General features: G+C 37.4%; 1 pseudogene across 1 annotated transcript; it reads right to left on the bottom strand.

The window, feature by feature from the left end:
• Window positions 1–156: 156 nt before the first annotated feature.
• On the bottom strand, window positions 157–27,453 carry LOC308263574 (protein argonaute-2-like; annotated as a pseudogene). Its single transcript has 3 exons — window positions 27,245–27,453; window positions 1,534–2,747; window positions 157–1,246 (listed from the first exon to the last, which is right to left on the bottom strand). The product of its transcript is annotated as a protein argonaute-2-like (transcript).
• Window positions 27,454–27,968: the final 515 nt, after the last annotated feature.

Genomic DNA, 27,968 nt, shown 5'->3' with positions numbered 1-27,968 from the left:
CAAAACAAATGACATCTCAAATCTGATGCTGGCTTCACAGAAGAAGGGCCGGGCATCTGTTGGTCTGAGTATGGCTGGTCTCATGGGAATCCACTTTGGTACACAATCGCTAAACACATGAACATCTCAAGCAATATACATGGTGCAAAGCTTGTCCTAATGGACCCTGACCACCTTGGCCAGCACCTGGTGGTCTCACCCATTGCTCTTCCTAGAGGTATGGCTTCCTTCAGCACTCTCGTGTTCCTTATCCTCTAGGTAATCCCTGGCTTGGAGGGCCATTAGGTGAGCATAGTATGATGGGTCTGGGATGGACATGGAGCATGTGCAACACACTAGGTGTATACAGCTGGTACATTATGATCTGCAGCCCATCAGAGGAGCAACAATTGTCATCGCAAAGAGTATGGTAGTGTGAAGCCCTGATTGTCTCCTGGATGCCAGCATGGCTAAACAGATAGAAACTGGGTGGGTGATTTTTGTGTTCGCAGTCATGCCTGCTGGAATGTTCCAGCTCTTCTTAACCCACTTGTTCTTGTCACTGCAAAAGAGCTGCATACTGTACTTCAATGAATGTGTCCCCTGGCTGGTGGTCCTTTTCCAGCTTGTCTTTTACAGACCTCATGGATGGCTAGTAGCTTGTGATGGAGGACCTGCTGGAACTGACTTTTGAAGACTTGGTTACAGTTGAAAATGATCCATGTGGGCTTGAAGTGCGTGGACTTGTAGAACTGGATGAGGAGCTCGGGCACCATAGGGGCCAGTTATTAGATGACCTTCTGCCAGTGCTGCTACATGCATATAGTGGCACAGTTACAGTTAGGGTGTGAGTTTATGCTGCCAACAGTGGTGGCAGTCAAAGGCTTCTTCCCATCCCCTGAGGTGGGTGAGTGACATTAGTTCCCAGGAAGATGACAGCTGTTGGAACACAGGAGGCCTGCCCTGAGGGAGCAGGATATTGTTGATGTTGATCTTCAGGCAGAGGTTGGACAGGGTCTGAAGTGTGGTTCTCTGCACATTTTTCATCTGCACACACTTCGAGGCACCGTGTCCCCCACATGGTTGACTTCCAAATAGACAGGGGCCTTGCCAGGCAGGATGACCAACACCAGCTGCAGGCTAACGCATGTGTTCTTCAGGTGCCAAAACATGGGCCCCAATACTGTTTGCCACCTGTGCGTATTTACAGAAGCATGGCTGGACCTGGATTGACATTCCAGCATCTTTCGAGATGACTTGAGATGAACTTGGCCCACATTAGAAATGAGCAAAAGATATAAAAATTATAAAAATGTGTATGTACACACACACACACACACACACAGATATATATATATATATATATATATATATATATATATATATATACATACATACATACATATATATGAGCAAAAGATATAAAAAGGAAAAAGTGAATGGCACTTGATAAAATGGGGGAGAAGGCTAGAATGATTCTCCAGTCCCACAGACATGGTACCAACTGACAGAAACAAAAGCTAGGTTATAAATTTGAGAGAATTTGAGATGAACTTGGCCTCCTGGCTCTCGGGGGCAAAGCAGGTGATAGCCCAAACCTTGATCTCAATGCTGGTGTGGAACTGCTGGTTTCGCACATCATAGACACACTGACTGCATGAGCATGTCAATTACTTTGTTCCTGTTCTAGCAGAGAATGAAGGTCGGCTGCAGGACCAACCTGTTGGGTCACCATGATTCCAAATTCACGAACATATGAATCTGTATTGAAACTTGCATTTCACATCAATTTTCTGAATATCCCTTGTTGATCAGATGCCAACCTGGCAGTCACTCTGATCATAGTTGAGCTCTGATTGTTAATTTCTTTATACATCTCTGTCCTGCTACTATATTACAGACCTCCAAGGGAAGGTAGGTGTGTTTCTGCTCCTGTCCAACTTGTAAACACAAGGGTGGTACAGAACCAGCTTGTGCACAGAGGCACCGGTCTCTCCTCCTCTGCCTGCTCTCCTGCTGCAGTGGAAACTTTTGGTGGCTTGAAGGCCGCCTGGGAACGCCGCACTTCTTCTTTATCTACTCACAGTGCATGACCTCTACCTTTAGACCTTAAATTTCTTTGGTAAACTTGACTCTTTGTGAATCTTTCAGAGGTTTTTGTTGTTCTTCAATTCTTTTAAAATCCAAACAAACTCAAACACAGGCTGTGCCTTGCAGAATGTGGTCACCAGTACATCAATATTCAGCAACATCTTTCAGAGAGAGAGGGCCTAAGGGAATGGTGGAAGCCACGCCACACTGGCCGGCCCCAGTTCGGAGGATTGGAGCAGCCCTAAAAAATGATGAAGGAGCAGCCAGGCATGCACCTCATGTACTGCAGGTGACTCATGGCCACGTCCAGTGCCTGGGTCATCTCAAAAGGGACACTGGGCAGCCGCCCCGAAAGTGCATCGTGTAAGGCCAGTAGGCTCACGCAGGACATCCACTTGATGGTCACCTTGAAAATATGGTTTCTGCCTTCTCCTGGCACTCGTGACCTCCAGCTCTACTTATCCCTCCCGATTGTTAGGGGCAGAGCTGTGTAAAGATTGTTTCTTCCATCAAACACCAGTTCCCAATCCTGGAAGATCTACTTTTTAAAGTACTGTTCGACGATTTCCCTGTTAACTCTTCTTGGGCATTTCTCTGGCTTGATATCCAAATCATAGTGGTAGATGTCGATTTTGGGGGTGACTTTTGAAGAAATTGGCCTGATCTCCCCAAGGACCCTAAAGTCAGGTCAAAGTGGCAGCTTGAAGGCATAGCCTTGGACAGGCTGTAGCCCAGGAGGCGAAGATACCAGGCAGATGGGCACTGGAGTACACTGTGATACCCCAGAGAGTGCAGCATGAAATCCTCCATGACTCTCCGCCTCCGCTGAAAAAATCTGAATTTGTATTTACTATTGTTTCTAAAATAGTGACATGATTATGAGGGAAATTCACCACAAGCCTGATTGAAAATGAATTTGTCAAAACACATAAATTTCTTCTTTAGTGTGCTTAACATTTATCAAAGAAAAATCAATTTTAATTTAGAGATGGAATAAAAGGCCTGTAAAATAAAATAGGAATAAACCAAAATTACCAGAAGTTTGAAAATATGATACAACTTTGCATTCAGAATAATCTTTAAAATGCCTGAAAAAAAACATTCATTGTGATTATGTCATTTATTATAACAGCATTTTTTTTTATTTCTCACTTATCTTTGTAAATCAAGTTTTTAGTTCTCTGTTTATTCTTGAAACTGATGATGGAAAAATGCACTGTGTATTTCAGCACAAGTACAGAGTCCATAGCACTTTCTCATGATGAATGAACACGAACAAATGTAGTAAATATTCATAACACTTCTCTAATGAAGAATACCTCGTACAAATATAACAAAATGTAGAACAAAGAAGCACTCAGGAAAGTGATTTTTCTATAGTGTAATTTTTTGTGTTATATTTCATAGCCAAAATTTACATTAAGATAATGTAATATTTAATGTTTATATTAAAATAATTTGCCATTTTCAAGGGCTGGATATTATTTGAACAATAACACCATGTATAAAAGGCTCTAAGAGATTATTTGGCCACACAGACTGCCAGAATTACTATATAGATTCTAAAGCAATGATTATATATATATATATATATATATATATATATATATATTTTTTTTTTTTTTTTTGGTGGTACTGTGGTTCCTGGAAACCCTTATACCTCCAGGCTACACTCCCAGACCTATTTTTTATACTTTTTTATTTGGAAACAGGGTGTCTTAAACCAGTGCGGCTGGCTTCAAACCTGCGCGATCCTCCTGTCTCCACCTCCTAAGCGCGGGGATTACAAGCGTGCACCACCACGTCTGGTAAAGCAATGATATTTTTAAACAGTGCTCTGCTGATTGAATACATCAGAACCGCTGCTAAAATGCACATTCTTTTGCTCTCCCTGGGGTGGTATATAGACAGTGCTAAGGGGAAGAGAGTAGCCCCCACTGGCAGTCAACAAAGACAAAGGGTAAACAGTAGTCCTATAACCCCATGACACTGATTTTTGCCAACCATTTTTAATCAGTGTGGAATCATATTCTTTTCCAGAACACCAAAATTAAAATGCAGGTGGCAACAGACTGATTTTAGCTTCACAGGGATCTAAGCTGTTAGCTGGTTAGCTATGTGCTTCTGATCTACAGTACTATTATAGAGCAATAGAAAACTAATGCATACCAAATGTGCACAAAAACAACTCTGGTCTGTGCTGATCAGTACTATCTGAACACTGTTGCTTCTATGTACACCTTAAACTTCTGGAATCATGCACATGAATGAGATTAGAAGCTCATGGTGTTACAAAACAGCAGGTTTTATATATCAGAATTGGATTCACAGAGTTATAAGGTCTGTTGAAGCCAGATTAAAAATTCATTAAGAAATCATTAACAGAAATAGCAGAGTTATCTAGTTTAAAATTCTCTACCCAAAATAATTTTAAGGAACTGTACTATATGGGGACTTCATTAGAGGTGACAGTCCAGGATTGTGCTCTAAAGCTGCCAACTTTATTTTCAGAACAATTGTTTTCCCCACCAAAGAGAATCCTAAATAATTTGTCCAAAATAAATCATTTGCCATTTTTTCCCACAAGCAGCATCTATTTTCCACTATTTGTGTTCACACAACATCTCACTGAATATTTCTTTAAATAGTTCCCAAATGTACATGCCTCTTTTAATGATTTTGAAATTCTAATACAGTGATTAGAATTCTTTATTTTAATCTGCTGTGGCCTCTGGTAGATGATGTAGAGAAAACCTCCTGCTGGGCTTACCCTTGCTTGTAAAACTCAAATAACCCACCAAAAAGTACATCTTTTGTAAATTGACTTTCTTTGTCCTTGTTACTTTTTCCTACCATTCAATAAGATCTTTAATTTTTCCCTTGAGGCTCTGAATTCCTTTTAAATTATTTATTTGTGGAGAATCTCTTCTACAAATGAAACTGGGTGGATCAGTCTACTTTTTCCTAGATGTTGTAGCTGACATTTCACTTATTCTCCAAAACCTCAGAGAATCTTAATGTGTTCAAGTTGTATTGTTATACTTTAGATATGCATTAAGTATACAGGTCCCAAATACCTGGATGAACAAGTCAACAGTTGTGCCCTTTCTAGGAAAAAACATGGTAGTGACCCTCCAAAATGCAATTTTTTTTTTTTTTTTGGTCATACTGGGGATGGAATCCTTCTACCTCCAGGCTACACTCCTAGACTTATTTTATATTTTATTTGGAAACAGGGTATCTTAAGCCAGAAGGGCTGGCTTCGAACCTGCGCAATCCTCCTGGCTCTGCCTCCGAAGTGCCCGGATTAAAAGCGTGTGCCCCATGCCCGACCAAAATGCAGAATTTTAGCCAGGTGTGGTGGCCCATGCTTGTAATCCCCGCGCTTGGGAGGCGGAGACAGGAGGATCGCGCAGGTTCGAAGCCAGCCGTGCTGGCTTAAGAGACCCCGTTTCCAAATAAAAAGTATAAAAATAGGTCTGGGAATGTCGCCAGGAGGTAGAAGGGTTTCCAGGAACCCCAGTACCACCAAAATCAAAACAAAACAAAAACAAAAACAAACAAAAAAATGCAGAATTTTACAGTTATTTTTGCTAAGCCCAAGAGGTAATTTATAGTAGCTTCAGAAACACTTCTAGGCTCTATCTCCAATATTTGGCCAGTTGTAATCTGGAAATGTCCATAGGATGGTTGGGAAAAATAAGCTCTCTTTTCCCACTGACCTTTTCTCCATGGATTGAAAAAAATGCCCTGAAGTTGGTAGTTACTAAATTTGCCCTTCCATGAGAGACCTTTACTGAGATGACAATAATCCAGGCAACAAAAAAAGAACTGGGAAGAGAAAGTGACCATTTCTATATTATATCCTTTGAGACCTTACATCCAGCCACACCTGCAGTTAAACCACTCTATCCTTTTCAATTCCTGAGCCAATAAATTCTCCTGAAGAGTTAAGAATTGCAACTACCTTGTTAAAAAGAAAAAAAAGTTCTCTCTCACAAGTGTCAGATTAATTCAAGACTCTATCCTTTGAATTTAATTCAAAGGTTAACTTAATTCAAATTTAACAAATGACATTATAAAGATAATTTATTGACAATAACTTTTAATAGAATGTAATCAAACTCCCAAAGTATATCTTTGATGATCACCTTAAAATTATAACCATTTACATAGCTTGAATTTTTCCAATATTTTAAGGTATTTAAGTCTTACAAAGTCCTTTTTAACTAGCTAGGGGACACTACTTAACTAATATAATAGTCATGTTATCTCTTGTCCTTTATTACACATTTCAGTGAAAGTTGAATAACAAAGTACCAGTTCACCTACATAAGCACCTAGAGAAAACAGGAATTACTTCCCTAATGATGGAGGTCTGATATTATTGTGGACATTAGAATAAAGATTGAAGGCCGGGCGTGGTGGCGCACGCTTGTAATCCCCGCGCTTGGGAGGCAGAGACAGGAGGATCGCGCAGGTTCGAAGCCAGCCGTGCGCGCTGGCTTAGGAGACCCTGTTTCCAAATTAAAAAAAAATGTAAAAATAGGTCTGGGAGTGTAGCCCGGAGGTAGAAGGGCTTCCAAGAACCCCAGTACCACCAAAAAAAAAAAAAAAAAGAATAAAGATTGAAGCAAAAATTCGTCGTGGTTCATCACAGGAAACGTGCCCAATCAAGGGCTTTTAATAATGTAGGTGGTTGGATATAAAATTTACATAAATATATTATATGAGTTTAATATTCAACCAACACATTTTAATGAAAGTTCTTCTACCTGTACTTTATTATATGCATGGTACATGCAGTATAAGAATATAATTCATAAACATATGGAAGTGTTTGGTTGTATATACATCCTTAGAAAATATAGATTTAAAATAAATGTAGCCGGACGTGGTGGCACATGCTTGTAATCCATGCACTTCGGCGGTGGAGACAGGAGGATCGTGCAGGTTTGAAGCCAGCCATGGTGGCTTAAGAGACCCTGTTTCCAAATAAAAATATAAAAATAGGTCTGGGAGTTTAGCCCAGAGGTAGAAGAACTTCCAGGAACCCCCCCCCCAAAATATATATATATGAAATGTAAAATTGAACTATACTAACAATAAATTTGTTTTTCCCATTGTATTTTCATCATTATAAAAATGTTTTTTCTTCTTAACAAAATAATAGATATTTATAATTCTTAGAAAAGCAGAATGGAATAGATTTTACTCACATTACTAAATAATCTTTTCATTGAAATTCAAATTATATTTTAATAAACAATAGGTGCCATACTTTCTGAGATTATATATTTGCTTGGCATTTTCTAACTGTTTGGAATTCCTTGGATTTTGTGCACCTTTCAATAAAGTTTTTGCCCGAGTGAATTTGAGTGAATTTCTATTATTCAGTAAATATTATGAGAACAAGCAAACAAACCCCATCAAACAAAGAAAAAAAAACCTATACAACCTAGCAATTGTACACAGCAATGGAAATTACGTAGGCATAAGAATGAATTAATGTAATATTGCCGGGTGTGGTGGCTCACGCTTGTAATCCTTGTGCTTGGGAGGCTGAGACAGGAGGATGACACAGGTTCGAAGCCAGACTCAGCTACTTAGTGAGGCTCTCAGCAAGTTAGTGAGACCTTGTTTCCAAATAAAATTTAAAAAGTAGGTCTGGGAGTATAGCCCAGAGGTAGAAAGCCTCTTGGGTTCCACCCCTAGAACCACCAAAAAAAAAAAAAAAAAAGAAGTAATATTAATGAAACTATCAAATAAAATGTAGTGTGAAATAAAAAAGCTGTGTAAAGAGAGCTTGGTGTACTGTGATTTATAGTGACTAGAAGGGAATAAGAGGAGAAACTTTGGGGTGCTGGATGCCAGTGATATTCTATTCCTTGCTCCCAGTTCTAGCCATGTAAAATGTCATGGAACAGTGCTGTGGTGTGAGTATTTTTCTTGTATTTTATTTTCAGTAGAAGTTAATTTAATTATGATTATTGTTAAATCCATATATATTATCTTTCAAAAACATATGTTTTATCTCATTTCACCCATCCACTAAATAATTTATTAATTAATTCATATATAAACAAATATAAAATATATAAATATAACATGACAGAAAATATATCATGACTTCGGCACCAGGCATAGAACAAGCTTCATGCCTATGAGCATTCCCACAAGACAGAGAAAATATGTTTTTATTTTAGTTTTGTTTGGTTGTTTGTTTAAACAGAGGATGAGTGGATGTTTCAGGAAAAAATTCACTTGAGAAGCAACAGATGCAATATGTGAGAAAGAAAGAACAATTTTTTTGTAGTACTGGGGATTGAACCACAGACATTCTACCACTGAACTACACCTCCAACCCTTTTTTTTCATTCTTTATTTTGAAACAGGGTGTCACTAAGTTGCAAGAGCCTAAGTAGCTGAGGCTGGCCACAAACCTGCAATCCTCCTGTCCCAGCCTCCCAAGAGAAAACAATTTTAAAGTGACACCTCTGAAGAGGAAAAGTGAAAGTAACTCAAATGGAAGACTCTCTCTCTCTCTCTCTCTCTCTCTCTCTCTCTCTCTCTCTCTCTCTCCACACACACACACACACACACACACACACACACACACACACATGTTTGGGTCTTATGTGTATAGTTCACCATCCCCTGTAGATTTTGTTTTTGACCATCAAATGAGGAAGCATTTAGGCCAATGTTCATATTTTACAACCATTTTGTAGGTTTTTGCTTTCTTTGACATCAGGAAGAACTACATTGAGAGATAAGGAAATATTAATAGTGTAGAGGATCAGGAAATAGAATATAAAGAGTTCAATGATGCTAGAGTCCTCCAGCCAAAATTTTCCATAAAATGAGTCCCATGTCCCCCAGAAATGAGCCTGCCATGATGTTCCTATTAGTCAGAAAGTTGCCCTGGAAAATACTGCATTATCATTAGTGTGGTGTTGGATTCCAGAATGCAGAATCTGAGACCACATGATAATTATGTTCTCAATAGGTAGTGATCCAAGTGAGGCACTTTCATGGCTTCTATATGTTACATATTCTAAAATTATCATTTTAGAGCTAACTGGGGCAATACTCATTGTGAGGATAATAAAGTCAGGGGATTTGTTTATACTATAAATCTTTGGACTCAGCATATAAGAGAGAGAGAGGGCAAGAGTAAGAAAAAGAGAGTTTTATATATGAGTGCCTCATACATATTGTTATAAATAATCAAAAGGTGGTTACTATTAAAACAAATTTCTCCAATTATTCATCCAAACATATTTACTGATCATCTATTTTGTGGGAATAGAGCAAAAATTAGACCAAGAGACATCTGTTATGGAAATTCAATTCAAATGTATGTGCTAGGACTTTGAAGAAAAGTAAAACAATTGGGAGAGAAAGACAATACCAATATTATATATATATTGCCTGCCATTGGTGCAGCCTGGAATACCTGAGAATTCAACATTATGCCTCTGTGAAATAACTTAACTGGCCCTGGGTCATTTCTTCATTGTTTAAGAGGCTGCCACTGCCCAGGAAAAAAGGAGAAAAAAACACATAGCCACACTTGAGTTGGACCATGGCCAGAATAAGGTAAGTCTAATATGACATGGAACTGTTCACCACAGCTATATCTAAAACTAATGTAAGTCATATATAGGTAACTCAAAGCAACAAAAACATCTGCTATACAAAGTCAAACTTTAAGAGGCAAAACAAATTTCAAAGTAACCAAACTATTATTTACTTCCAAGCTTGTCTGACTTGAAAGTCTGTACTTTTAAAGCCAACTGAAAACAGAGAACATAGCCCCAAGACTGCACTCAATTTTAAGACCAACTTCAAATTTGAAGGGTAGGCTTTCCAAAACTACATTTAGTTTCAGTAATTCACTAAAAGAGCTATAAAACTCTCTTAAACATATTGTACTCATGCTTATAATTTATTACAGGCAATGGATACAGACTAAAATCAGCCAAAGGGAGAGATACATAGGGCAGAGTTCAGGAGCATTCCGAAAGTGAGCTTCCAGTGGTCTTCCCATAGACTCAGGATTCATATCTCTCCTGGTACAAATGTGATGATATGCAACACAACATTACCCTTTCTGATAAAGCTAATTGCCTCTCTAATAGTTAGCCAGTGTGTCTGGTCAAACCCTATGATGTAGTAGGCCAGCAGCTTCCCAAAGATACACCTATCTGGTTTGGGCCTTCCTAAAACTTTGGGACAAGACTGAATTCTAAATGAGACACTATGAAATATGATAAATCATATGCATCATAAATTGCAAATCTTAATGTGTCTGAATCCTTCTGGAATGTCTTCAATGCTCCCATTTTCTTTACAATGGCATAGTAAGCCTCTATCCCCTTCTGTATTCCCAGAATACATTATTGCACTATTCTTTGTCTCTTCAAAGAATATAGTCTCTTTTAAATCACTATAAATTCACCTAATAACACTGTCATGCTATCATCAGCAACTTGACTACTAAAGACTGGTAACAACAGATAGTCACTTTTTCTACATTTTTTTACACTTTTCTTTTAGTACAACAAAAATAAAGTAAGTGGAAATAAAGAGAAGGTCCTGGGACCTTTTTGTAGATTTATTGAGAGAGTATCTCTTGATAAAACTATCTTTTGAGAAAGAAAGATGTGATTACATAAAAGAGAAGGAATTTACTCTAGCTTGGCTTGTAGGTGGTGGAAACAAGGTTGACCATTTCTCTTCCATCATTTGTAGCCCAGATGAAAGCTTAAGGTTTTAATCAAAATCTCCCATCTCTAACCCTTTCTTGCCTCAACACATCTTCACACATAGTAACTTCTCCCCAGAAAGTCAATGTGTATATGTATGTAAACACACACACACACACACACACACACACACACACACACACACACAGAGCTATATTTCAAGAAAAGTGTCACTTATCAGTCCTGCTAACACTCAGTATTTATTGCCATAAAAATAGCATTCTAACAAAAAGAAAGAAAGCAACATAAACTTGAAAAGACCACAAGTGAAAAATGGGAGAAAAAAACTAGAAGGTAGACCAGAGAACAGCTAACAGATCAGGGGTCACAGGAGTGCCATTTTGCCTCACCAAACTGGAACTGTCAGAGGCCCAGAGGAAAAAGCCAACAATTTGAAATGAAGTAAGCAGCTGCAGCTCATTGGAATTGTAAGCTGTCAGTTCCTCCTGTGCAAACACTGGCTAGGAGTTGCAGCAGTGGCAACCAAGCTGACCAGGCCCTTCAGAAATCCAGAGCAGTGATCAACAACACTATAAGTGAACCCAATGGAGACTGCCCAGCACAGCTGCAGGGACTTTCACAGCCCTAAAAAACTTGCAGGGCCTGAGACTTTAAGGTTCAACTCTGTGAGGTGGGGAGAGAGTCTGCTGTTGGACATAGAAAAGGCTCAGATTAGCAGAGAGCCCGCAGGGGCAATCAGGCAAAGAAGCCTACAGACCCCAGAGCTCAGAGCCCTAGTAGGAACTCTGAGATCATCACAAACCACCCAATCACGGTGAAAGTGGAGCAGTTAGACCAACCTAGCTCTAGCTGTGGAGAATAAAAACTTCTATTTATACAATTAATCTGGTCCCAATGGCACCTGTCTCCCATACAGGTAGGGAGAGACTCGTGCTCATCATTGGTTGAAAGTATAGAGGAAAACCTATGCTTAACATTAAATCCAGCCTCATTGATTCTTACCATCTACATAGACTGAGAGACTCAGAGAACCGGTCTTGCAGAAAAGGTGCCAGTAGTACTCAGCATTTACATAGAGAGAGACTACAAAGCCAAGTCTTCTGATGAGTATTCTAAGTATTCTTATATTTGTAGAGTTGCAGTATTTGTGTGTGTGTGTGTGTGTGTGTGTGTGTGTGTGTGTGTGTCTGTGTGTATATGTGTGTATGTGTATGTGTGTATGCTTTTTTGTTTTCTCTCTTCCCCACCTAATTCACAAGCCTCTTCCCTTGTGCATGTTTACTCTCTTCTCTCCATCCTCTTTTTTCTTTTTTCCTCTTCTTTATCTTTTATTAAATACACTGCATATCACTATACTAAATACTCTACATTGGTTATTAGAATCTCACTATACATTCACTATCTCTAATCTCTACTTACCAAACTTTCATTCTATTCGTCTTATCTGTGGCTTTACCCTATTCTTGCATTTACAACTTCACTTCCCTCTTCACTCAACCTTCACCACTGAATACAGCACAAATTAACCTGTATATACCAGCAGACCCCTATAGACTAAGAGAAATATATCAAAAGCCACAAAGATACAAACTTCTGAAATTATGAGGATGATTAACAAGAAAGCAATGAGCTCTCAGAACCCCATAATAACAGAACCTGACAACATAGAATTGCAGAGATATCCAAAAGGACAAATCTGAAGTTTAACAGTAGAAATAAAACAGAAGTTGGGAGTGATGTCACCTACTTGTAATCCCAGCATTTGGGAGGCTGAGACAGGAGGATTGTAGGTTCGAGGACAGTTTCAGTTATTTAATGAGGCCCTTCACCAGTTTCAAAATAAAGAATAAAAAATTGGGCTTGGAGGTAAAAGGCACCTGGGGGTTCAATGCCCAGTACTGCAGGGGAAAAAAAGAATAAAAAGAAATAGAAAGAAGCAAGATTTCTTAAAAGAATTTAGAGACAGCCTGAAATAAAGGATGTAATAATTAAAGTGAAGGCATCAATATAAACTATAAGAATAAATTAGACCACAGAGAGAATATAATTGCACTCTTAGAAGATGATCACTCCAAAAAAGAACAAATGGTATATAATTTAGAAAACTCAATTTGAGAGCATGAATTGAATATCAAAGGCTCTTCTTAAAGGCGCTAGCCTAAAAATAATAGGCATAGAAGAGGGAATAGAAGGTGAAAGCAAAGGGATCAACAATCTTTTTAAAGATGTAATATCAGAAAAAAATTCAAATCTAATAAAAGCCAATGTAGAAGCCAAGGAGATAATCTTAAAGGTAATAAAATCAAAAGATCAAGTGACAATCAGAGGCAATGCCATTTCAAATCACTTCAAACTTCCAAAATCAAGTAATGAAAGCCAACAGAACCTGGAATAGCATATTCCAAATTATGAAAGAAAACAACTCGCAGCCAAAATGTTCTATTGAGCAAAAACAATTCTCAAATTTGACAGGGAAATAATAATCTTCCATAACAAACTGAAGCAGAAAATTTATGTCTTCCAAATCAGCACTAAAAAAAAAAAAATACCCAAAGAAATTGACTGCAATGAATAAATAAGTAATATACACCAGAACCAGAGAAACAAGAATTTTCATCCAGAAAACAACTAAGCAAAGAAGAACAAATGCTACCTTAAGCAGAAGTTAAAACTCAATATATTAGGAATTAAAAATCATCTCAATAATCACATTTAATATAAATGATCTCAACTCCCCAATAAAAAGACATAAGTTGGCAAAATGGATTAATAACCAGAATCCATGCCGGGTGTGGTGGCACACACTTGTAATCCCTATGCTTGGGAGGCTGAGACAAGAGGATTGCACAGGTTCAAAGCCAGCCCAGCTATTTAGTGAGGCTCTCAGCAACTTAGTGAGATCCTGTTTCCACATAAAATATAAAATAGGTCTAGGAATAAAACCCAGAGGTAGAAAGCCTCTGGGTTACATCCCCAGTACCACCAAAAACAAAACAACACACACACACACACACACACACACACACACACACACACACAAACATATATTTTCTGCCTGCAAAAAACACACCTTACAAGTGAAGATAGTCACAAACTAAAGGTGAAGGGATGGAGCAAGGTAATCTATGCCAAAAGAACTCAAGGCAAGCAGGAGTAGCAACTATTATATAAGACAAGTTAGACTTCAAGTCTAAGCTTATCAGAAAAGACAAAGCATGTCATTTTTTACTGGTAAAAAGAACAATCTAGTAAGATAAAACAATGAAAGTCAACAAACATAGGTGCAGCTACTTTTATCTTTGTGACAATAAGTCACACATAAATCCCAATACAATAATACTGAGAGACTTAATCATCCATGTCACACTGCTGGACTGATCTTCTAGACAAAAGCAAATTCTTCAACCTTAGACCTAAAGAACACCATACACCAAACGGACCTACTAGACACATTGATAGTGTTCCACCCAGCTACAGCAGAGTTCACATATTTCTCAGATGCTTATGAAACCTTCTCCAAATAGATCACATCCTGGGCCACAAAGTGAACACTAACAAATTAAAAAAATGTGTCATACTACCCTGTGTCTTTTCAGACCACAATGGAATGAAACTAGAAATCAGCTATAAGAAGAATTAAATATATAAATATGTGGAGACTGAACACCAAAATTCTGAATGAAGAGTGAGTCATAGAAGAAGTAAGGGGTGAAATCAAGAAATTCCTAGAAGCAAACAAAAATAGAGATACAACATATCAAAACCTTTGGGACATCATCAATGCAGCATTAACAGAAAAATTCATAGCACTGAGTTGAGTGTCCACATAAAAAGAACAGAAAAATCACCAAATAAATAACCTAATGACACACCTCAAAACCAATGTAAAACAGATAAAGTCCAACCCCAAAGCCAGTAGAAGACAAGAAATTATTAAAATCATAGCAGAAATGAGTGAAGTAGAGAATGAAAAAATAATATAGAAAATCAACAAAACCAAAAGCTGGTTTCTAAAAAAAAAAGACAAACCACTATCCAACCTAACCAAAAGAAACAGAGAATCAATCCAAACTAAAATAAAAGAAGAAAAATGAGATATTACCTCAGACAGTGTAGAAATACAAAGGATTAACACAAACTATTTTGAAAAGCTATATTCCAACAAAATAGAAAATCTGGAAGATATCTGACAACTTCCTAAATAAATACAACCTTCGTAAACTGAGTAAAGAAGATATAAATAATTTAAATTAACTAATACCAATCAAAGGGATTGAAGCAGCAATAAAGAGCTTACTATCAAACAAAAGCTGACAATCAGATGGTTTCCCAAGTTAATTTTATAAAACCTTTATAGAAGAGCTAATCCTGATACTCCTTAGTTTATTTTCTGAAATAGAAAGAAACAGAACTCTCATATATGTGTTTTATGAAGCCAATATCACATTAATACCAAAACCAAATAAAGTCAGCTCAAGGCAAGAGAACTTCAGGCATATATGGTTGATGAACTTAGATGCAAAACTGCTAAACAAAATACTAGCAACACTCATTCAAAACCATTTCAAAATATTATACACCTTGACCAATTAGGTTTCATCCCAGGGATGCAAGGCTGATTCCACATACAAATATCAATCCATGCAATTTATCACATAAACAAAACCAAAGACAAAAATACCATGACCATTTCAATAGATACTAAAAAATCATTTGACAAAACCTAACATCCATTTATGCTAAAAACACTGCAGAGAATCAAAATTGAAGAAACATACCTCAACATCATAAAAGGCAATATACAATAGGCTCACAGCCTATTGTATAGGGAAAAACTGGGTGAGAATTCCCCCTAAATACCATTTGGTATAATATTATTGATGCTATGATTTATGATTTCAATAAGATTTGTTACAGCATAAATAACAGTTACACTTAAAGAACTCTGTTAGGAGATGTTCTTAGCAGCCATCCAGCGGAATCTGTTATCACATATAAGAAGAAAAAGGAGATTTCTCTGGTGGCTGAATGGAGGCATTGTGACTAGACATTTTGACCCTGGCCAGAATAAAATCTCTCCCTCCTCCTGTGCTACTGCTATCACTCAATTCCAAATGCCAAATATTTATAGGACTCTTAAAAGAACTATACAAAAACTTGAATAGATTTACATTCACATCAACCAGAAAATCCTTAAAAGCAATTGAACAGTTAAAAGACTGTGATTTAGACTGAAAGATAATTCCAGGACTCAAAATGGTCACAATGTTTATAAATGTCATTATAGTATTGCTAAATATTACATGTTAATTTACTAGATTATTTTATAATGTTTCATTAGATATACTAAAATTTCAGTCTAGCCAAGTTAATTCTAAACTCCAACCTTCACTGGCACTAAATTCTGAGAAAGCCTGGTTAATGGTACTTTGCTTTTAACTTTTAAGTTTTTTTCTGCTCATATGTGAGGCTGCTTAATTTAGTTATTTGGCTGTAATACTACTTTTTATTCTTTGTGCAGCCTAAAAAAAACAAAACAAAACAAAACAAAAAAACACCTCAGCCAAACAACTAAGAATCACTGAGGGGCTGTTTAGCCTCATGATTCCATGTACTTGTTTAAAAAAAAATGGTGGGTGAGGGGAAGGAAGAAGTCTTCTAAGAATATGGAGGACAAGCAAAGACCAAGTCCAGATGCCCCTTGCATACAAGAAGAATTTGAACATGTGGGTCCACTAGTCTCCATTAGGGTTTATATATAGTAACTGTTTAACCTTGTATTTCTTTAGGCCCAGCCTGAGTTGATCGTTACTCTTCTCAAACCCTGAAACTCTTTGTTTAATTCACCCAATAAAAGTAATGGATGGGTGGAGCTCTTCTCCCTCTTAGGGAAGCTGAGTCCTCTACTCTGAAAGAAACTTCATTCCTGCATGCTCATAATTTCTTCAGTTTCAATACAAAACACACATTTTTCTAGTTCATACAATTATATTTCTCATATGTTCAGAGTGTTCATATGCTTAGTAAGTTTTACAAAGCAAATGAAGATTTTTTGGTAAATAGGATAGCCAGTTAAATGGAAATTGAAAGATTCTTTACTTTATATGGCAGTATCTGGAGGAATTTCCCCTCTACTTATGGCAGAGATAAAGAAAAGAAAATGGCAATCTATATTAAGTTTTCTATTCTGCAAAATCTGAACTATGATTTATGATATACATTATGTAAAATAAAATACAGCCATGAAGCTATATTTGCAGGTAATTTTTATAATGTGGGAAAATTAAGATTAAAATGAAAAGGTTTATAAATATAAGTTGAGAAAACTGGCTCTGTTATATGTTGACATATTTTCTATATTTCTATCATTTTGCTTATTAAAGTTTTCTTTTGATTCTCCATGGTTCTTGAAATTATAAGTGATAGAAAAAATGGCAAAAATTAAAATTCTAATATAACTTCAAGTTTTATTTTTTCAATTCTGACTTTTATATAATAACTTTAAAACTGTTTTAAAGAATCTATTTTTGTGTTAAAAGATCAGTACCTATACACATTTGTCTTAGATTCAAGCATATTTTAGGTATAAAGTAAACTTCAGTAACACTGAATATTATCCTCTTGCCATTTGTCAGTAGGGTATTATTTAACCAAGAAAGCTTTAGTAATTTGCTTTCAAAGCTTCAGCAGACACTTTCCCTGAGAAATAAAAATTTCAAAGTATGTCCTTTCCTTCATCTAACTTCTATTCAAACATTTATAAAGACAGCTATGGTGGTGCATGCCTGTGATGCCAGCATTTGGGAGGCTGAGACAAGAGAATCACAGGTTTGTGGCTAGCCTTAGCTATTTAGTGAAGCCCTCTGCAACTGAGGCCCTGTTTCAAAATAAAGAATAAAAATATGGCTGTGGTATAGCTTAGAGGTAGAATGATGCTGGGTTCCATCCCCAGTTCTGAAAAAAATGTTTAAATAGGTCTACCAATTTATAGAGGTTCTAAGCATTTATAGAAGGTCTTTTTATATTTTCCCTTTTTATTTTTATTTTTATTTTTTTATAAGTGAAACATATTGAAAGTGGTGTACATTTAGGTTGTGTTTAATGCCCTTCCCCCTCCATTTCCCTTTCCCCCTCCCAATAGAGTGTGTCCAGGTTAACCATGTTATATTTATACTATTACACATATTCATATGTGGCTCCTCTATTGAAAAACCTCAGCTTTCTTCCTCTCCTATCTTTCCATTCAAGCTTTGCTGGAATTTCCCCTCCCTCATCTGTAGTCCCTCTGGTATTACCACTACTCCCTAGCTTGAGCATATTAGAGAAAACATATGTCCCTTCTATTTCTGTGCTTGACTAATCTCACTTAACATAATGTTCTCCAGTTCCTTCCATCTTCTTGCAAATGATATTATTTTATTCTTCTTTATAGCTGAATAGAATTTCATTGTGTGTATTTCAAATAGTTTTGTAATCCATCCATCTGTTGATGGAGATCTAGGTTGGTTCCATATTTTGGCTATTACAAATTGTTGCTAGGAACATGAGTATGCATATGTTAATGTAGTTCTCTGATTTTAACCCCTTTTGAAAGATACCCTGGAGTGGTATAGCTGGATCAAATGGTGGATCTATTCCCAAGTTTTCTAAGGAAACTTCATACTGATCTCCATAGTGGCTGAACTACTCTGCTCTCCCACAAATAGTGTAAAAGAGTTCCTCTTTCCCCACATCCTGGCCAGTAATTGTTTTTTTTTTTTTAATTTCTTTATGTTTGGCACTCTCATTGATCTTTGACAAAGGGGCCAAACTCATATGCTGGAGAAAAGACAGCCTTTTCAAAAATGGTGCTAGGAGAACTGGTTATACATTTGTAGAAAGATGGGTCGGAATCCTTACTTTTCACAATGCACAGGAATCAACTCGAGATGGATCAAAGACTTAGAAATTAGAACAGAGACTGAAAATTTTAGGGAAAAGCATAGGATCTAAACTCCAACATATAGGCAGAGGGAATAACTTTCTCAATAAAACTTCCAAAGCACAGGAAATTAAAGAAAGAATAATAAGTGGTATCTCTTCAAACTAAAAAGTTTCTTCTCATCAAAGGAAACCACCAATAACCTAAAGAGGAAGCCCACAGAATGGGAAAAGATCTTCACCAGCCACCACTCTGATAGAAGTCTAATATCTAGAATATACAAAGAGCTCAAAATACTCTACACTAGCAAAACAAACAACCCAATCAAGAAATGGGCAACTGAAATTAATAGACATTTAACAAAAGAAAAGATACAAATGGCCAATAGATAAATGAAAAGATGTTCAACATCACTAGCCATCAAGGAGATGCAAATCAAAACTACACTGAGTTTCCATCCAACCCCAATCAGAGTCTTTTTATATTTTATTAATGATCAATGATAAACATAACAATAGAAAGGTAGAAGAAAAATACTATAACTTTTATTGGGAAAAAGAGGCTCTATTAAGGAACTAAATTTAACCAAACTTAATAAATCTAAAATTTTATTCAACCTGCCATGTTTAGCAGGTTGCTTTCATTGTCCTCTTTCTTATATCTTCTTTTCCTCTCTTCTAGCTTCTTCTTGCATTAGTATTAGTCATTATAGTTCAAAAATAACTTCTTTTTAGTGTTTTTTATTTTCATTTTTTAATTTTCTTTTTTTTACAAATTTTTATTGAACATATTTGATTTACATTTATTTATTTATTTATTTATTTATTTATTTATTTATTTATTTATTTGGTGGTACTGGGGTTCCTGGAAGCCCTTCTACCTCTGGGCTACGCTCCCAGACCTTTTTTTACAGTTTTATTTGGAAACAGGGTCTCCTAAGCCAGCGTGAGTGGCTGGCTTCGAACCTGCACAATCCTCCTGTCTCTGCCTCCCAAGCACAGGGATTACAAGCGTGCGCCACCACGCCCAGCCTTGGTTTACATTTAAACTATATTTGGTGCCCTCTCCCCCCACCCCCATTTTCCCTTCACCCCTCCCACCAATGATTTTCCAGGGTAACCATGCCACATTCATAATTTTACATATATTTGGATGTAGACCCTCATTAAACAAGTTCAGCATTCCTCCTCTCCTATCCTTCCATTCAAACTTTGCTGGCATTTCCCCTCCATTATCTGGAGTCCCACTGGTATCCTCTATGTTCCCGAGTTTGGGCATATTACATATGTATCTTTTCTTTCTGTGCTTGGGTAATCTCACTTAACATAATGCTCTCCAATACTTTCCATCTTCTTGCAAATGATATGATTTTGTTCTTCTTTATGGCTGCAAAGAATTCCATTGTGTGTATTTCTCAAAGATTTGCAATCCATTCATCAGTTGATGGAGGCCTGGTTTGCTTCCATATTTTAGCTATTATGTGCTGCTGTAGTTCTCTGTATTCAACCCCTTTGGAAAAATACCCAGGAGTGGTAGAGCTGGGTCATGTGGTGGGTCTATTCCCATTTTTCTTAGGAATCTCCACACAGATCTCCATAGTGGTTGAACTAGTTTGCACTCCCACCAACAGTGTAAAAGAGTTCCTCTTTCCCCCACATCCTCGCCAGCATTTGTTGTTGTTTGATTTCTTTATGTTTGCCACTCTGACTGGTGTTAGATGGAATCTCAGTGTAGTTTTGATTTGCATCTCTCTGATAGCCAATGGTGTAGAACATCTTTTCATGTATCTATTGGCCCTTTGTATCTCTTCTTTTGTGAACTGTCTATTCAGCACATTTGCCCATTTCTTGATTGGGTTGTTTGTTTTGCTAGTGTAGATTCTTTTGAGCTCTTTGTATATTCTGGATATTAGCCCCCTATCAGAGTGTGGGTGGTAAAAATTTTCTTCCAGTCTGTAGACTTCCTCTTTAGGATTTTGATGGTTTCCTTTGATGAGAGGAAACTTTTTAGTTTGATGCTATCCTACTTGTTAATTCTTGCTTTAATTTTCTGAGCTTTGGAAGTTTTGTTGAGAAAGTTACTGCATGTGCCAATATGTTGTAGTGCTGAACCTATGCTCTCCTCTACTAACTTCACAGTCTCCAGTCTAATTTCTATGTCTTTGATCCATCTCAAGTTGATTCCTGTGCATTGTGAGATGTAGGGGTTGAGTTCCATCTTTCTAAAAATGGATAGCCAGTTCCCCCAGCACCATTTATTGAAAAGGCTGTCTTTTCTTCAGCGTATGAGTTTGACCCCTTTGTCAAAGATTTATTGACTGAAGATGTGTGGATTTGTTTCTGTATCTTCTATTCTAATCCACTGGTCAGTATATCTGTTATTGTGCCAGTATCATGCTGTTTTTACTACTATTGCTCTATAGTATAGTTTGAAGTCTGGGATTATAATGCCTCCTGCATGTTTCTTATTGCTGAGAATTGCTTTGGCTATTCTGGGTCTTTTCTTTCTCCATATAAAGTTTATGATTGATTTTTCTAGGTCTCTGAAGAATGTGGCTGGTATTTTAATGGGAAATGCATTGAATCTATAGATCAGTTTTGGCAGGATGGCCATTTTGATGATATTTATTCTGCCTATCCATGAACATGGGAGATCTTTCCATCTTCTAAGGTCTTCTTTAATGTTTTATAGTTTTTGTTTCTTTTTGCTTTCTTTCTTACCAGAAAATATTTTTTTCTTTTTTAAGTGAAATTATCATACATTTATTTATTTATTTTTCAGAAAAAATATATCCTAATATGGAATATAGACTCAAGATTTTGGAATTGTTTTCTTTGTTTCTTTCATTGTGGATTCGTTGTTGGCATATAGAAAAGCCACTGATTTCTTTAGATTGATTTTGTATCCTGCGACTTTACTGAATTTGTCAATCAGCTCCAGAAATTTTTTGGTTGAGTTCTCTGGGTCTTCCAGATAAAGGATCATGTCATCTGAAAATAAGGATAATTTTAATTCCTCTCTTCCTATGTTAATTTCTTTTATTTCCTTCTCTTGTCTTGTTGCTGTGGCAATAGTCTCAAGGACTATATTAAAAAGGAGTGGTGATAGTGGGCATCCTTGTCTTGTTCCTGATTTAAAGGAAATTCTTGCACTTTTTCCCCATTCAATATAATGTTGTCTTTTGGTTTACAATATATTGCCTTAATGATGTTGAAGTATGTTCCTTCTGTTCCAATTTTCTGCAGTGTTTTTAACATAAATGAGTGTTGGATTTTGTTGAATGCTTTTTCAACATCTATTGCTATGACAATGTGGTTTTTGTTCTTGGTTCTATTTATGTGGTGAATAACATGTATTGGTTGTATATGTTGAACTGGTCTTGTTTTTCTGGGATTAAAACAACTTGGTGGTGATGTATTATTCTCTTGATTTAATTTTGAATACGTATGGCTAGTATTTTGTTTAGAATTTTTGCTTTTATGTTCATTAAGGATATTGGTCTGTAGTTTTCCTTTCTTGAGATATCTTCATTTGGTTTGGGGATTAATGTGATACTGGCCTTGTATAAGGAATTAGGGAGAGTTCTATCTCTTTCAATTTCTTGGAACAGGTTATGAAGTATTGGTATTAGTTGTTCACTGAAGGTTTTGTAGAATTCAGCTGGAAACCCATCTGGGCTTGGGCTTTTTTTTGGTGGAAGAATTTTCATTGCCATTTCTATTTCTTTGGCTGCTATTGATTTTGTTGCTATTGGTTGCTATGTCCTCTTGGTTGAGTTTAGGTAGGTTACTGTGCTTAGAAATCTCTCAATTTCTTCCATGTTTTCAAGCCTATTGGAGTATAAATTTTTAAACTGGTTTCTGATAATCTTTTGAATTTCTTCACTATCTGTCGTGATATCTTCTTTTTCATTTCTAATTTTGAAAATTTGAGTCGATTCTCTTTTTTTTTTTGGTTAGGTTGGCTAGGGATTTACCAATTCTATTAATCTTTTCAAAGAACCAACTTTTTGCTTTATTGATTCTTTGAACTGATTTTTTGTTCTCTATTTCATTTATTTATGCTCTAATTTTAATGATTCCTTGCCTTTTGCTGGCTTTGGGAATAGACTGTTGTAGTCTTTCTAAGTCCTTGAGTTGTGCCATTAGGTTTTTTACTTGGTGGTTCTCTGTCCTTCTTATGTGGTCACTCATTGCAATAAACTTTCCTCTTAGTACTGTCTTCATAGTGTCCCATAGATTTTGGTAGGTTGTGTCTCTGTTTTCATTTGTTTCCATAAATTTCTTTATTTCTTCCCTAATTTCTGCTCTTACCCATTCATCATTCAATAGTGTATCATTCAATCTCCACGTATTTGAATAATTTCTTTTCAGTATCCTATTATTGATTTCTAATTTTATTCCATTATGGTCTGAAAAGATGCAAGGAATTACATTTTTTTGAATTTTTTTGAATTTTTTTGAATTTTTTTGAATTCTTTGTGTCCCAGGATGTGGTCTATTTTGGAGAAGGTTCCATGGGCTGATGTGAAGAATGTGTATTCTGTAGTTCTTGGCTGAAGTATTCTGTAAATGTGTATTAGGTCCATTTGGTTTATGGTTTTCTTAGTTCTAAAGAGTCTTTACTCATCTTTTGCCTTGAAGATTGATCCAGTAGCATGAGAGGCGTATTAAAGTCTCCCAGAATTATTGTGTTTTGGTCTATTTGGGATCTGATGTCCAGAAGGGTTTGTTTTACAAATGTGGTTGCACCCGCGTTTGGGGCATAAATATTTAGTATCATTATATCTTCTTGGTGTATTGTTCATTTTAATAAAAAGGAGGTGCCCTGATTTGTCTCTTATGATGTTTTAGTTTAAAGTCTGTTTTGTTGGATATCAGGGTTGCTACCTCTGCTCTTTTTTGGTCTCCAATAGCATGGTATATCTTTTTCCATCCTTTCACTTTTAGTCTGTGAATGTCTTTGGCTGTAAGGTGAGTTTCTTGCAGACAGCATATATTTGGATTATGTTTTTTAATCCACATTGCCAGTCTATGTCTTTTGATTGGTGAGTTAAGTCCTTTGATATTAAGTGTTATTATTGAAATATGATTTTTGTTTTCTGCCATTTTGTGTTCTGTCTACTATTGGGTGGTTCGGTCTTTCTTCTTTATTTAGATGGCATACTTATTAACTTCATCTCTTCTCTGGTTCTGGAGTCTGTTTCTTTTTTCTTCCTTATGGTTTATTTCCTTAAGAATTTTCTCTAGTGTTGGCTTTGAATTCATGAAATTTTTAAGATTCTGTTATGCTGGAAAGACTTTGGTTTCTCCATTGACCTTGAATAGTAGTTTTGCTGGATAAATAAGCTTTTGTTCAAGGTTATTTTCTTCCAGGGTCTGAATCATACCAGTCTCTCCTAGCATTCATGACCTGGGTAGTATAGTCTGGGGTGATTCTTATTGTTTTGCCTCTATCTGTCACCCATCCTTTTGTTCTCTCTGCTTTTAAGATTCCTTCCTTGGCTTCTATGTTGGTCATTTTGGCTATTATATGGCGTGGGGAGATCCTTCCTTGGTCCTGTCTCAATGGTCTTCTGTATGCCTCCTGGACATGAAGGTGGAAGTCTCTTTCCATGTTTGGAAAATTCTCTGAAATTATTTCTTTGAAGAGATTATGAATGCCTTTGGTCTGTACCTCTATCTCTTCTTCAGTGCCTATTATCCATAAGTTAGGATGCTTCATATTATCCCATAAATCCTGGATATTTAGGTTTTGTTGCTGTAAAGATTTCTGTATGTTGCTGTGTTTTTGGTCTTGGATGTACTGTATTCCAACAGTGATATTCTGTTTTCCATTTCATCAAATCTTCCAAAATTTCTTTCTATTGCCATCTTCATTTCACTTATTGACTCTTTCATTTCTTTCCAGACCTCTTTCTGATTCTTTCTTAGTGTTTCTAACACAGCTTTTATCTCCTCTAGACTTGTTTTAAATCCTTTCGTCATATTTTGAATCAAGATTCAGAACTCCCCTTCTTGCATTTCTTGTAGGTCAGTATTTGTGACTTCTGTTGTTTCTCCACTATTCCTGGTTCTCATATTTTCAGAGTTCTCAGGACTGTTCTGTTGTCTTCCCATTGATTGTGGTTGTTGTTTATAGTCTAGTCTTAGTAGCAGAAATTTAGAAGAGTCAACAGGTAAGCAGTACTTTTTCGAGTGTTGAGGGCTGGGTGATGGTGGAGTAGCTAGGGTGATGGGTGCAGGAGTTGGGTAAGGTAGAGAATATAAGTAGGTTGTGGATTGATTTTAAGAATAATGGGGTTGAATCAGGTTGAGAATGTGAGAAGGTTAGATAGTAGGACCCTTGTATTTATTAAAATATTTAAGTATGGAGATGTGAGGAACTCTATGTGTTAAAGAGAGAGGTTCAGTAAGGGGACAAGTGTGTCACATCCCTAAGGCTCCGTCCTGCAGAGCCCTGGGAACGAACACACAAATCCCAAGTCTGTTGATGATGCTTCCTTCCTTTAATGCACACAGAAAGCAAATATATATCAGTATCATAACCCCTCCCTCATCACCCCACCAACACCAAGCTTCCCACAGCTAGGGCATGCACATTTCTAACCCTCTCATAGGCGGGCTAGTGGTAGCATGAGGCACTGCATCACTGATCATCCGTAGGGCTCCTGATAGGGCACACTGCACCAGCTCAAGGCACCACCAGCCTTGTGAGCCTTGTGACTTGGCAACATGCCTAGGCACCATCTTGAGCCACTGCCCCATCCCAGTCTAGCCGAGTGGGCCCCGACATCTCCCCCTTTTTCTTTTATTAAAATTAAGGTTCAGGACCATGCCTGTCTTAGGTTGTTGAACCTCAAGGATCATTCTTACCTGTCATTGGGAAAGGAATGGAATGATTACTCAGCTGTCTTAGGTTGATATGATCCCAGGGATGATTGTACCTGTCTTTGACTACCAATCCAGCATATTGAGCCATACGTGAGGAGATGATCCAGCTTCAAGGGCAGCCAGAGCTTGCACCAGCATGTGCTGTTGTTGCACAGTTTGTTGTCGAATATACCTGGTATATCCAACCAGGACACAGCATACTACAACCAGCAAAAAATGCCCAGAATGCCACGCCACCCCAATCTCTTAAGAAGCCCACTGTCCCCTGTATCAGGTCCATCCATTGTTGTACTGAGGCAATCTCGACGCGGGTAGATTTGATCGCGACAATGGACGCTTGAAGTTCTGTCATAGTCTGTTCAAATTTATGGCTCCAATTTCCCAGAAGCATTCTGCCTATCTGTCGGGATAGATTGCCTGCACGGGAAAAAATCTGATACTGCACAGAGGTTATGCATAATCCAGACAATTTTTGAATACATGGTACCATGGCCATCTGTCCCAAGATGTCAACCTGTTCTTGTAATAGGTCCACTCTTTGATTTACCATCATTATGCCTGTTTTAAGGTGCCCATTTATTTGAGCTTGTTATGCTATGGCAGTAGCTGTACTTGAGGATATTGTATTTATAGCAGTAGCCGTATTAATTGATGTTGCTAAGGCCGCAGCAGCAGTTGCTGCTGCAGCCATGGAGGCCATAATTATTGCAATAAGAGCACTCACCCCAAAGTCCCTCTTTTCTCATTTCAAAAGGACCGGGAGGGAATTCTCATCCACCCTAACAGGCCAAGGCACAGCAATAGGCATCTGCAATACTATTGCCTAAGGAAAAATAGTAGCATTCCAGCAAAATGTTAAAAAACAGTTATCATTAGAGCAAAGTAAGGTATCATTAATTAACGTGCCATTAGAAACAAGCCAAAAGAATGGAGCAGCCAGGCAAACAGGGGTAGGGCTAAAGGAAATTTGAGGCCCTCTAGAACAATTAACTTTCACGCTGTACTCAAATGTGCCTGACAAATTTTGGTAACAACTACAATTTTCTACAGCTCCTCTTAAAATCATGGACATTGCTACAATGTCTGTACAACCACCTTCTACTCCATAGAAAAGCCACACATTAAAGGGATTAGGTGGTCTATACTGGGTGGGATTTTGATAGGTGAAATTATACCCTACCCGGGTGTCATTTCGCATAGTAGAGATGCCTGGAGAGAAGCTCATGTCATAATTCGGAGATGCCCAAAACTACTCTTGTATCCTGATAATCGGTCCATTTCAAAGGCCAACTGCGTGGATTATAACATTTTGGAGCCCACCATGGTTGAGGAGGAGCTGTTTTATTTTCAGGGTGTCCATATTTTGAAAAGGCTAAAAGAGCTCGCCCCTCTAGAATGGTTACATTTCCTATAGGGCTAGAGTTATTGTAAGGTTGAAATTTCCCCATGGTCTGATTGTATAATTGAATGTAGGGCACAGTGCTAAGGCTAGCATTTGCATTTTCTTGGAAAGAAACAGCATACAAACATAGACTGCCCCTCAAAAAATTGTGGATATATGGTAGCAGAGGTGGACACAGGTAAGGGGAGTGGGAATACAGGAATAATTCCCCATAAATCCTTCTCACCCACCCCTATGTGAAACATTATCAGTAGATTCAGCAGTATCCATTTGCTGCTTGGCATCTTCCACTGGCTCCTTTACATGGCGTACCAATCTTTCAGGGATCCAAATCGGCGAGTCTTTGTCCTGTGGGAAAACACACACCGACCCTTGAGCCCACATTAGCACTGGATCCGGACCATTCCATGCTCCTGTAAGGATATTTTTCCACATTGCTTGACCTACATAGCGCTCATGAGGTCTATAATGTCTTTCCGCCACCGTTCGTCCATCGGCATCCAGCGTTAAAAAATTTAGAATAAATAATATAAGGTTTAGTTTATCTTTTGGTGTTCTCCATTGGGCCCCTATTCCCCCCTTTTGTTTTATTAAAGCAGACTTTATAGTGGCATGGGCTCGTTCTACTATGCCCTGGCCCCGTAGATTATACGGCAAGCCATGACTTAACTGTACAGCCATTTGGGTGCAAAAATGAGAAAATCTTTGAGAAATATAAGCAGGACCATTATCAGTTTTAATTTGGTGAGGGATGTCCCAGGCCACAAAAGCCTGCAGGCAATGTGAAATTACATGTTGGGCCTTTTCCCCAGCATGAGGAGAGGCAAAGATAACTCCGGAACATGTATCCACAGAGACATGTACATATTTAAGAGAGCCAAATACAAGAACATGCATGACATTCATTTTCCATAGGTGAAGAGGTCGCAAATCCTGAGGATTTACCCCTT

Source organism: Muscardinus avellanarius (assembly GCF_963383645.1).
Source record: "Muscardinus avellanarius genome assembly, chromosome: 5".
Classification (NCBI taxonomy): domain Eukaryota; kingdom Metazoa; phylum Chordata; class Mammalia; order Rodentia; family Gliridae; genus Muscardinus; species Muscardinus avellanarius.
Note: the sequence above shows the minus strand (reverse complement) of the source record. Positions and strands in the feature narration are given on the sequence as shown.